The sequence below is a fragment of the Clarias gariepinus genome, chromosome 20 (assembly GCF_024256425.1).
Source record: "Clarias gariepinus isolate MV-2021 ecotype Netherlands chromosome 20, CGAR_prim_01v2, whole genome shotgun sequence".
Taxonomy (NCBI): domain Eukaryota; kingdom Metazoa; phylum Chordata; class Actinopteri; order Siluriformes; family Clariidae; genus Clarias; species Clarias gariepinus.
In genome coordinates, this window is record NC_071119.1 from 891,999 (window position 1) to 904,320 (window position 12,322).

Genomic DNA, 12,322 nt, shown 5'->3' on the forward strand with positions numbered 1-12,322 from the left:
TGGCGGACTACATAATTGTGTTTGTGTTGCTACAAAGCCTACTAGCTTTATTACAGCAAAATCTATTGCTTCTATGCAACTGTTATGAGCAACAAGCGATAATGGACAACACCATCTTGGTTCGTATACAGCGCGCAAGGTTATGCGCATGCTCAAAGTCTTCTTCTCCATCTATAGTGTATCTCTATGGCAGAATTACAGTGCCCCATACTGGTCTGGCATATATATACTACACCGTTTTCAGTGGTTTCGTGTGTACGCAGATATTTCTTGAGACGACGCCGTGTTTACGAAAAAAAATGAACGCACCGGCTTCGTGTGGACGGAGTCTCAGATTCAAAGTTTTCCATTTGTTCACGTTTGCTCACTTTTCTGTATATTTATTACTATATAATTGTTTTTCATATCCGCATATTTGAATAATTTCACGCTTTAAGAAACATATTTATTTACGCATAAAACACATTCACCTTGAAGTGAAACTTCCTCAGCACACAGCAGATCGGTTTATTTTATTATTATTATAATTGTTCCTTAGTCTTCTCATCATACATGGCTTGTGTTCCTCCTATGTTAAATACAGAAAAAAGTATTCCCTGTGGCCAATCAGAACGCAGAAGACCTTGAGGTGTAAACTGCATCACAATGCAAGGGTTATAAAATAAATGTGACACTCACACACCGTCCTCAAATCTAGTAAAAATAACTGTTTATTTGTACGGGAATTCTGCTCAAACATTTGGCAAATGAAGTGGTGTGTGATCTGTGTGAACTCTCTCTCTCTCTTAGCGGTAGAAGATGAGCACCACCGCCTCTGTCACCTGTTTGCTGGCGCTCCAGCCAGCCTGTGTGCCGTAACCATTCCAGTCAAAAGAGGTGAAATCACCGCACTGCCTCGGAGACGCTTCTGGGAAATGTCCCCGTCCTCCTATACAGCACTGCACACATACACACACACACACACACACACACACACACACACACACACACACACACACATACGCACACACACACCATCTGTATGTTCACACTGGCATGCATTCATATCGCTAAGGGTTTGTCATGTGTGACCTGTTTAGCAACATATAGCAACAGCCTGGTTAAGCACCTGTGCCCTGTTGCACCAGTATCACTTCAAGGATGTTAATTTAGTTGCATAACATGAGAACAAATCAGATTAGATTCTCACGTGTTCATTGTGGCAGGCTTTCAGTTTGACTCCCGAACAGATCGCCATCGCCGCTTTCTCAGTGTTTATTGCTCGGAATGTGATGAATCCAGGATCGGTCATCCCTCCGTCATATGGAGATGTCACACGTTCATGTATGTAAGTCATGTAATAAACGTTAAATCATCTTAGGAGTAAAGTCAACACCCCACTTCTGACGTTGGGTCCATACAGGTTATGGTTGGATGCAGCATCTCCGACGTCGTACACTACAGGAACAGAGAGGCCGTGGTCAGCAGGACAGCTTCCGACGTTATACTTTACGGGGAATCGCTGTAAACAGGAGAGTTATGTTAGAAAAATGTTAGTTTTAAATGAACATTGGATTTATGTGTTAGATGGACGTTAGATTAATTTTAAATAAACGTTAAATTAATGTTAGACAAAAATTATAGTTAAAACTTTTTTCAATTTGATTAAATTTTATTTCCATAGCACTTTTAACAATAGTAATTGTTGCAAAGCAGCTTTACAGACTACTTAGTAACACTAAGATTACACTCTAAAAAATGATTCTGTGGCCTTGTAAATTTCACAGTTATAAAAAGGTTATGTTACCTTAATAAAATCTCTAAAAGTCACATACATGATTGTTTGAGTTAGACAAATCAAAATAAATGCCTAAAAAAACCTTTTATTAATTTTGTCTCCAATTTACATTTAAGTTTACTTCACTAGTAAAAATCAGTATTTGACTAACTGAATTATATTTTTAACATGCACTTAATATTTTTTGATACATTTCAATCAAAATATCTGTTAATTGAGTAATTGTACTGATTAGTTTTAAGAACTACAATTATCACTTATTCCAACTCAATATTCTTTATGTTTAACAACAAAAACTTAAATAATTGAGTAAATTGCCCTGTGCAAGTGCTCATGGGAAGTCTGGTGTAACATCAGAGACAAGAAGGCTGTGAGGATGTGAGAATGGACATGAAGCACCTGGAACATTCTGGAACATTCCTTACAAATCCTGGTGAGTAAACAGCTAACACAAGTTACTGTAATAATGACTCTGTCTGCCTGCACACACAACTTTATAGTGTGTGAGTTACTGTTCTGAATCCTGTCACAGCCGAGCTCCAGAGCTAACGATAGCTAGCAACAGGCCAGTCCTGGGGTTCAGTGTGATTTAGCTTGTTTGTTCCGACCACCAAACTGCTCAGCTAAAGCGCGTTTAATACAGACACTTAAAATCTGGTGTAAAAGGAGAGATTTAACACCGAGCAGCAGCGCGTGCATGTCCCGGTTTCTTCCGCGTTTCTCGGTGTAAACGGCGGCGGTTGTGCCGCAATATTTGAATTTCTCCCGCCAAATGCGGTGATTTTGCGCAGCCAACCGCCACTGTGGCGAGGATATAAAACTAACATGTTCAAATACAGTAATTACCGCATGTGTACCGGTCCACCTCACACACTGAACCGCGAGTCTGCTCGGTCACTCCGACACTTTAAGGAAGAAACTCAGAACAAATCCGGTTTAAACAGCAGAAATGAGGTGCAGTGTCCGGGTTCTGGCAGTGTTTTATCCGTTACTGTATATGAGTATTTTTAACATGATTAAACACTGAGCACGCAGCAGCTGATGTTATAAAATAAATGTGCTAAGTACTGTACTAATAACTAAAGCTATGAAATATAAAGATTTAGTGAAAATACAACATTTCTTTTATGTTACATAAGTATTAAATGTTACAGAAGTATTAAATGTTACAGAAGTATTAAATGTGTAACCATTTAATCAAAGATAGAAATTACAACAAGACTATTAGTCCAAAAAGTATGTATTTGAACGGAAGTACTATTTTACCAGTCTGGTAGACTTTATATTAACAGTCACACTTGTACTTACTTGTATACTATTGTTCCTTTTTCAGGTGCCAGCATTATGGGATGGCGGTGTAAGCTCTGCACATTTGTCGTATCATCAAAAGGAATTTCGATCATTATGGAGTGAAGCATGGTACTGTTGGTCATGGATATTTAGTGTCCTGTCTTCATTTAGACTGTCATTGCTTCTTTAAGACCTGAGAAGGTCTGCACACACATTTGTATGGATCCCACAGTTTGCAGGAAACTGAAGTGTGAAGGTGTGCAATCTTTCAGATGTAAAATGTGACTCATTAGATTCTAATACAAAAGTCTACTTTCCATGTGTTAACTGTATAATACTTGTGGCAGGAGTATTGTTTCTGAGACTGTTTACTAATAACATAAATTCAGCTCTTTGTTTATGATCTTGTTACATGTCATTTGCATGTAAACCAGGTTGAGTTTAGACTTCATGTCTTGTCAAATTTGGCAAATAAATGTTTAATTAAAATGGTAATGTGTGTATTGTTTCTTTCATTCAGTTAAAATATTTAGTAAATGTAGCACATTTGTTTGTTAAATAAAAGTCTAATTTTCAGTATCTTCTACCTTCCATTTCAATTATATCTACTCAATTATTTTACTCATTTTCACTTTGCATTACCTTCAGATTTTCATTACATTTACTTAATTTTGTAAATCATTGTACTAAATATAGTTATTCAGGTCTACTTAATTTTTTTTACTGACTTGTACTCAATTTATGAAGTATATTTTACATGATTTTTACATTTTTTTATATTTACTCAATATTTTTAAGTGTAAAAATGTTTCACCAAAAAAATTGAGTACAGCACAGTTTTATTTTTTAGAGTGTAGTGTTAGACAAATGTTAGATTAATGTTAGGTATTAAACTGGTTTTAGGTGAACGTTGGTGTTGGATGAGGGTTAGATTTACATTAGATAAATGTTTGATGAACATTGCACTAGTGTTAGATGAACATTAGTCCTCATTGGAACTTCAGATTAATGTTAGACGAACATTCGAATATTGTCAGTGTCATGGTTAAATGAAGGTATAAACAGCCTGTGAGCATTAGATAAATGTTTGACTATAATTAAACTGGTGTTAAATTAGAGCAAATGGTAATAGGTTTCAACATGTCTGAGCCACACACTCCAGGAGGGAATCGTCTCTCACCTGGAAGAGATTGTAAAGGTTTCCTGTTGAGGAATCTGGTCTCGGTATGGTAGCGCAGGAATGATGTTTGTTTCCACTGATTCACTCGCCTGTCATTAGGAACGTGCCACACTGCCACATCCTCCGCTGTGATGTCAAAATACCCAGGATTCTGTGGAAGAAATTATGATGAAGAAGATGAAGAAGATGAATGTATCTTCTTCTTCTTTTTCCCGAGCTCCGCCAGACTTTTTCCCGAGCTCCGCCAGACTGACCAATTTTTCTACTTTTTCGTCCCCTTACGAAGAGTAAACATATAACAGATAAGTATTTCATACTACCTTATAATATATTCACTCGAAACGCGTGTTATATCGTTTTCGTATGAGTTTATATCGTATAAGTTTTAATAGTTTTGCAGCACACCGCTTCTAGCCGGCTTTTCATTAGCATCGCTAGCCCGTTAGCCCGGCTATCACAAGTTTGTTTACGCTCTTTCGCACCGGTTATTTCTATTTTTAGACACCATGTCGGTTGGGTCTTTGCCTCTGTGTGCAGGTGAGGAGACATTGGAGCTGCACTCGGTGGACTTGGAGATGGAGGCCGTGGAGAAGCTGATCCGCGACCTACAGGTGAAGCTGGCCCGGCTACAGCAGCGGAAAGCCACGCTGGAATCGTCGCGGACCGACGCTCACCTGTCCCAGGTAAATTCTCGGCATGAGAATTCTCCGACAACCTCTACTCCGCGTGCTTCTCTGCCCAGGTCCAACGCACCGAGAACGCAGCCTGCCCAGCTTTCCTTCACCCCGGCGCCGGGATACCACGAGGCCTGGAAACTTCAGCAGCGGAAGACGCGCGCCAAGCCCCGGGCGAGGACCTCTCCTCCTCCGCCACCACCCGTCTTCGAGATCTCAACCCGAAACCGCTTCGCTCCTCTCCGTGAGACGGCACACGACGCGCTGGTCATCGGAGACTCCATTGTCCGGCACGTGCGTGCTACCACAGCTAAAGGTAAGGCGTACACGCGCTGTTTACCTGGTGCACGTGTTCTTGATGTTGCTGCACAGGTGCCTGCGGCCCTGAGGAAGAACATTCGAGCTGTGGTTCTCCATGCTGGCACCAACGACATCAGGCTGAGGCAGACGGAGATCCTAAAGAAGGACTTCAGGAGCCTGGTTGAGAAGGTCCGCAGCACATCACCCACGACAAAGATCGTCGTATCTGGACCACTTCCGACATTTCAGAGAGGAATCGAGAGGTTCAGTAGATTATTTGCCTTCAATGAATGGTTACAATCTTGGTGTCAACAACAGAGATTACCCTTTGTTGATAACTGGAATGTTTTCTGGGAGCGTCCCAGGCTCTACCGCACAGATGGCCTGCACCCTAGCAGAGCTGGAGCAGCGGTCCTCTCTGACAACATCTCCAGGACATTACGAACCATCTGACTTGCGGTAAGTCATACCTCAGATTCTTTAGATATCAGCCACAATACAACCCACCATACTAATAGAAACTGTGTCTATTCCCCGATTAGTGAGAAAAAAGAATAAATTCGTTAAATCCAGCCGAAACAATCTGGTAACCATTAAACCAGAAAAAGCCCAAATAAGTAATCGAAGTCTACCTCTAAAGTTTGGACTTCTCAACATTAGATCCCTTACGCTAAACCAACCGTCTGCTAGCTGCATAGAGTCGTCACTCAGAGTTCACTCTATTGAGACTGTGTCTGTTCCCCGAGTTAAAAACAAATTTAGAAAGACTCAGAAAGTCTGTTTTAGTAATTTAATTAGCATAAAGACCACAAACTTGGATCAGACTGAATGCGCAGCCGGCACCTCTGATCTGAAGCTAGGACTGTTAAATATTAGATCTCTCGCATCTAAAGCAGTTATAGTTAATGAAATTATCACAGATCAGGAGTTTGATATACTCTGTTTAACAGAAACCTGGATTAAACAGGACGAGTATGTAGCTCTAAATGAAGCTAGTCCTCCTGGATACAGCTACATACACCAGCCTCGGTTAACTGGTAGAGGAGGAGGCATCGCAGTTATTCACAATGATAATTTGACTATTGTACAAAAACACGGACACAAATTTAATTCATTTGAAATTCTTTATAGTAACATAAGTGTATTTAACTATATTAAGTCAGCTCAGTCGATCCCGCTAATTGTCATTTACAGACCTCCAGGGCCGTACTCGGAATTTCTTAGTGAATTTGCAGATTTCCTCTCAAACCTAGTCATTTCTGTAGACAAAGTGTTAATTACTGGAGATTTTAATATTCATTTTGAAAACCCAGAAGACCCTCTGAGAACTGCATTTATGTCTATACTGGACTCGGTAGGAGTAAATCAGTGTGTAGTAGGACCCACTCATAAAGCAGGTCACACTTTAGATTTAATAATATTATTTGGATTAAGTATAAGAAATTTATTCACAATACCACTATCTGAAGTTATCTCAGATCACTATCTTGTCTCATTGCAAGTGTGTCACAATAATAATGTACACACAGCGCCGCGCTACCGTATGAAACGTACATTCACATCAACTACCAAACAGAGTTTTATCAGTAATCTCCCAGAGTTCCCAACTTCGATTAGATCACCGTCTGACCCCACAGAACTCGATCAGGCGACTGAATATTTAGAGTCGACATTTCGCTATACCCTAGATAATGTAGCTCCAGTCAAAAGAAAAATTATTAGAGATAAAAAACTTGCTCCCTGGTATAATGATCACACGCGCACTTTAAAACAGACCGCTCGGAAATTAGAACGTAAATGGCGTCAAACTAAATTACTAGTATTTCAAATAGCATGGAAGGAGAGCATCCTGAACTATAGAAAAGCTCTTAGTGTAGCTAGATCAACATATCTCTCCACTCTTATAGAAGAAAATAAAAATAATCCTAGATTCTTATTTAATGCTGTAGCCAAATTAACCAGAAATAAGACCACTGCAGAAATCTCCACAACAACATCATGCAATAGTGAGGACTTCATGAACTTTTTTAATAATAAAATTGTAAATATTAGGCATAAAATTTAGGTTTTGAAACCGAACAATGTAATTGATGCAGATGTTAATCTAGCCATGTCAGACCAGAACCTAGAATACTTTACTCCCCTTGAAGAGAATGAACTAATTTCACTCATCTCTTCTTCAAATTCATCAACCTGTATATTAGATCCTGTACCGACACATTTTCTTAAACAGATAGTACCAGCAATAATAGAACCCCTGTTGAGAATAATTAATTCTTCACTCAGCATTGGATATGTTCCAAAATCTTTTAAATTAGCAGTTATCAAACCAATAATTAAGAAACCTGACCTCGACCCCTGTCAGCTGTCCAGTTACAGACCAATATCAAACCTCCCCTTTATCTCTAAGATCCTGGAAAAGATAGTAGCGGAGCAGCTATGCTCATATATACATAGGAATGGCATACATGAACTGTATCAGTCAGGATTTAGGCCTCATCACAGTACAGAGACGGCGCTCGTTAAAGTAGTAAATGACATTCTATTGGCCTCTGATCAGGGTTGTGTAACTATGCTTGTATTACTTGACCTCAGTGCAGCTTTTGACACTGTTGATCACGCTATTCTTCTTCACAGATTAGAAAATGTAGTGGGAATTAAGGGTACAGCCCTCTCCTGGCTCAGATCCTATCTGACCCATCGTTATCAGTATGTAGACTTAAATGGTGATTATTCTGCATGTTCTCTAGTGGAGTTTGGCGTTCCGCAGGGTTCAGTTTTAGGTCCACTGCTTTTTTCCCTTTACATGCTTCCTCTGGGCAACATAATCCGTAAGCATGGTATTAGTTTTCATTGTTATGCTGATGATACACAGTTATATGTCTCAGCAAAACCTGATGAGAAAAAACAGCTTACTAAAATTGAGCAATGTGTGCAGGACATAAGAAATTGGATGCTAACTAACTTCCTTCTGCTAAATCCGGATAAGACAGAAGTTCTAGTCATAGGACCGCATACAGCTAGGAGTAAAATTTTAGATCATACCATAACTTTAGATGGCCTTTCTGTTCCATCAAATGCAACAGTGAAAGACCTTGGTGTGATTATTGATTCCAGCCTTTCATTTGAAGCACATGTAGATAATATTACCAGGATAGCATTCTTTCACCTCAGAAATATTGCCAGAATAAGAAATTTATTGTTGCTAAACGACGCAGAAAAACTAGTTCATGCTTTTATCACCTCTAGGTTGGACTATTGTAATGCCTTACTGTCTGGTTGTTCAGCTAGATGCATAAATAAGCTTCAGCTAGTCCAGAATGCAGCAGCGAGAGTCCTCACCAGAACCAGAAGATATGAGCACATCACCCCTATCTTATCTTCACTCCATTGGCTCCCTGTGAAATTTCGCATTGATTTTAAAATACTACTCTTGACATATAAAGCTTTAAATGGTCTCGCGCCGCAGTACCTGAGCGAACTGCTAGTGTCTTACGATCCGCCACGCCTACTTCGATCAAAGGATGCAGGCTGCTTGTCAGTACCGCGTATTATGAAAAATACAGCTGGGGGCAGAGCTTTTTCTTACAAAGCCCCAAAGTTATGGAATAGTCTTCCAAATAGTGTTCGGGACTCAGACACAGTCTCAGTGTTTAAGTCCAGGCTAAAAACCTATTAATTAGCCGAGCATTTTTATAAATAGATTTGCCATAGGTAAAGGAGCAGATCTGGGGGACTCATGGACGTAGAGTATTATGGTGAACTGGTATGTTTGGATGCTGTCTTCCTCACTCTCATTGATCACTCAGGTTTGCTGACGGTGAGGTGATTGTTTGCTTTACATGTCAGGAAGCCCTCATGTTTGTGTTTCCTTCTGGCTCTCCCTTTTAGTTATGCTGTCATAGTTAGTCCTGCCGGAGTCTCTGCTTGCACGCTACAGTTAATATACATTCACATTATACATTGTGTGACTGTGACCATACCTAACTGCCATCTCTCCTCTTCTTCTCTTTCCCCCCCTCTTTCTCTTTCCTCTCTCCTCCTGTCCCCCCCTTTCACTCTTTCTCTCTCTCTCTGTCGAGCTACACATGTCGTTCCTGAGCTGCCAGTAATCCAGACTCCCTCTGCCCTCCGGACCTGTCTGACCCATCCTGGTGCCCCGCTTCTGGCTGAAGATCTCGTCACATGGATGCCCCGTGTGTCTCTCTGGGATGCGTCTGGTGTCTGGGAATGATTCTCTCTACCTAGAAAATGGTTCTGGCCTTGACTGGTGTTGGCAACTGTTTCTCTGGGGACTTGACAGTTCGATAGTTCATGACTGGAACTTCTTACAAGTCTACCTGGGTCTTCAATAACTACCTGGACTCCATATTAACATCAATTAACATCAGCTATTATAGCTGAACTGCCTCCCACCCTACACACTGTATAAATGCAGATCATTTACTGCTTTTTGTTTCACCCAAATGAGGATGGGTTCCCTGTTGAGTCTGGTTCCTCTCAAGGTTTCTTCCTCTTACCATCTCAGGGAGTTTTTCCTTGCCACTGTCGCCCTCGGCTTGCTCACCAGGGACAAACTGACCATTTTGATTCATACAAATTCACATTTCATACAAACCTAAATAATTCTTTTGACTATGTAAAGCTGCTTTGCGGCAATGAAAATTGCTAAAAGCGCTATACAAATAAAATTGAATTGAATGTATAATAAAATGCATAATATGTGAGAAAAAAAAAAATCCTTATAAATTATTAAATGATTTTTGTAGTTAACAACGTTAGTGTGTGTGTTAAATTTATAACACTTTAATAATATTTATAATGCATTTTCAGTTGTTTAACTATGTGTGTTGATTTGTTGTGATTCAGACCTTAAAGTCATCACTGGTTGCAGCTTCTGCAGTGCCGAATGTGACGGTGTTACTCCATGATCCGTCTCCCCCAGGTACGTTAGCATGCCCTCCCTGCTGGCTGGACCAGCGATCACCTTCAGATCGGAATTAGAGAAACATTAGTGCAGTGTTACATATAGATTTAAAAAACACAAACTAAGCATTATCAGGATTTTATTGGCCCTTTTACAGATATTGTTAAAAGAATTAAATCAATGTTTACATTAAAGGAGAGTTGGATGAACATAAAATGTTAAAATAGCATTAGAAAAGGTTTTGATTGTAAAATGTATGTTAACAGAGTGTTAGATAAGGGTAAGATAAACATTAGAGGTACATTAGCTGATTATTATCTGAATTTTATTATAAATATGAACATAAAATGAGACCACAGACCGGTGGTGCATTTGCCATAAAGGTTGTTCTCATGAACGCTGGCCACCAGAGTCCATCCTCCTCCTGCAGTCGTCATGTCACAGTACGTCTGATACACGGTCCCACTCGGTGTGCTCAGGTAATAAAGACCGTCTACAACAACATGCATAAAATAATAACACCGCGTTCCACACTGTAGCTCTGAGTGACACTCTGAATGAGATTGTGTTTAAGAGAAATCCTACCTTCAATGGTTTTATATCTGTGCATCAGCTCTTTGCAGCTCTGTGGATGGAAATTTTTCATTTCTGCAGAAAAACACATGGGGATAAACAATATTATACATTAGTAATTTATCCTTTAATTATTTAAAACAGTGTGATTTAATATGGTAGACAAAAATGTCCATCTCTGTCACACTGCCAGACTGAAGATTATTAATAAAGCAGGAGAGATCTTTGTCTATAATGTGAGGAATAAAGAGTATGAGTAAAGTCCTACCAACAGGGAGACAGAGGTTAATGGACACAAACACCGTAGACACAACGATCCAGCTCGCCATCTCTGTTAGGAAAGTGGACATCACACCCTATTGAGGACATCCTCAGGGTTCTTATAGTGTGTGTGTGTGTGTGTGTGTGTGTGTAAGGTGAGGGGCATGAGGTTGTCCTGTTCAATTCAATTCAATTTTATTTGTATAGCGCTTTTAGCAATTTTCATTGCCGCAAAGCAGCTTTACATAGTCAAAAGAATTATTTAAGTTTGTATGAAATGTGAATTTGTATGAATCAAAATGGTCAGTTTGTCCCTGGTGAGCAAGCCGAGGGCGACAGTGGCAAGAAAAAACTCCCTGAGATGGTAATAGGTAGAAACCTTGAGAGGAACCAGACTCAACAGGGAACCCATCGTCATTTGGGTGAAACAGAAAGCAGTAAATGATCTGCATTTATACAGTGTGTAGGGTGGGAGGCAGTTCAGCTATAATAGCTGATGTTAATTGATGTTAATATGGAGTCCAGGTAGTTATTGAAGACCCAGGTAGACTCGTAAGAAGTTCCAGTCATGAACTATCGAACTGTCAAGTCCCCAGAGAAACAGTTGCCAACACCAGTCAAGGCCAGAACCATTTTCTAGGTAGAGAGAATCATTCCCAGACACCAGACGCATCCCAGAGAGACACACGGGGCATCCATGTGACGAGATCTTCAGCCAGAAGCGGGGCACCAGGATGGGTCAGACAGGTCCGGAGGGCAGAGGGAGTCTGGATCACTGGCAGCTCAGGAACGACATGTGTAGCTCGACAGAGAGAGAGAGAGAAAGAGTAAGAGGGGGGGACAGGAGGAGAGAGGAAAAAGAAAGAGGGGGGAAAGAGAAGAAGAGGAGAGATGGCAGTTAGGTATGGTCACAGTCACACAATGTATAATGTGAATGTATATTAACTGTAGAGTGCAAGCAGAGACTCCGGCAGGACTAACTATGACAGCATAACTAAAAGGGAGAGCCAGAAGGAAACACAAACATGAGGGCTTCCTGACATGTAAAGCAAACAATCACCTCACCGTCAGCAAACCTGAGTGATCAATGAGAGTGAGGAAGACAGCATCCAAACATACCAGTTCACCATAATACTCTACGTCCATGAGTCCCCCAGATCTGCTCCTTTACCTATGGAAAATCTATTTATAAAAATGCTTGGCTAAATAAATAGGTTTTTAGCCTGGACTTAAACACTGAGACTGTGTCTGAGTCCCGAACACTATTTGGAAGACTATTCCATAACTTTGGGGCTTTGTAAGAAAAAGCTCTGCCCCCAGCTGTATTTTTCATAATACGC

At 40.3% G+C, this 12,322-nt stretch overlaps 1 pseudogene; it reads right to left on the reverse strand.

Annotated features, from left to right (window-relative positions):
• Window positions 1-785: 785 nt before the first annotated feature.
• On the reverse strand, window positions 786-11,117 carry LOC128508348 (intelectin-like; annotated as a pseudogene).
• Between the last annotated feature and the right edge of the window lie 1,205 nt (window positions 11,118-12,322).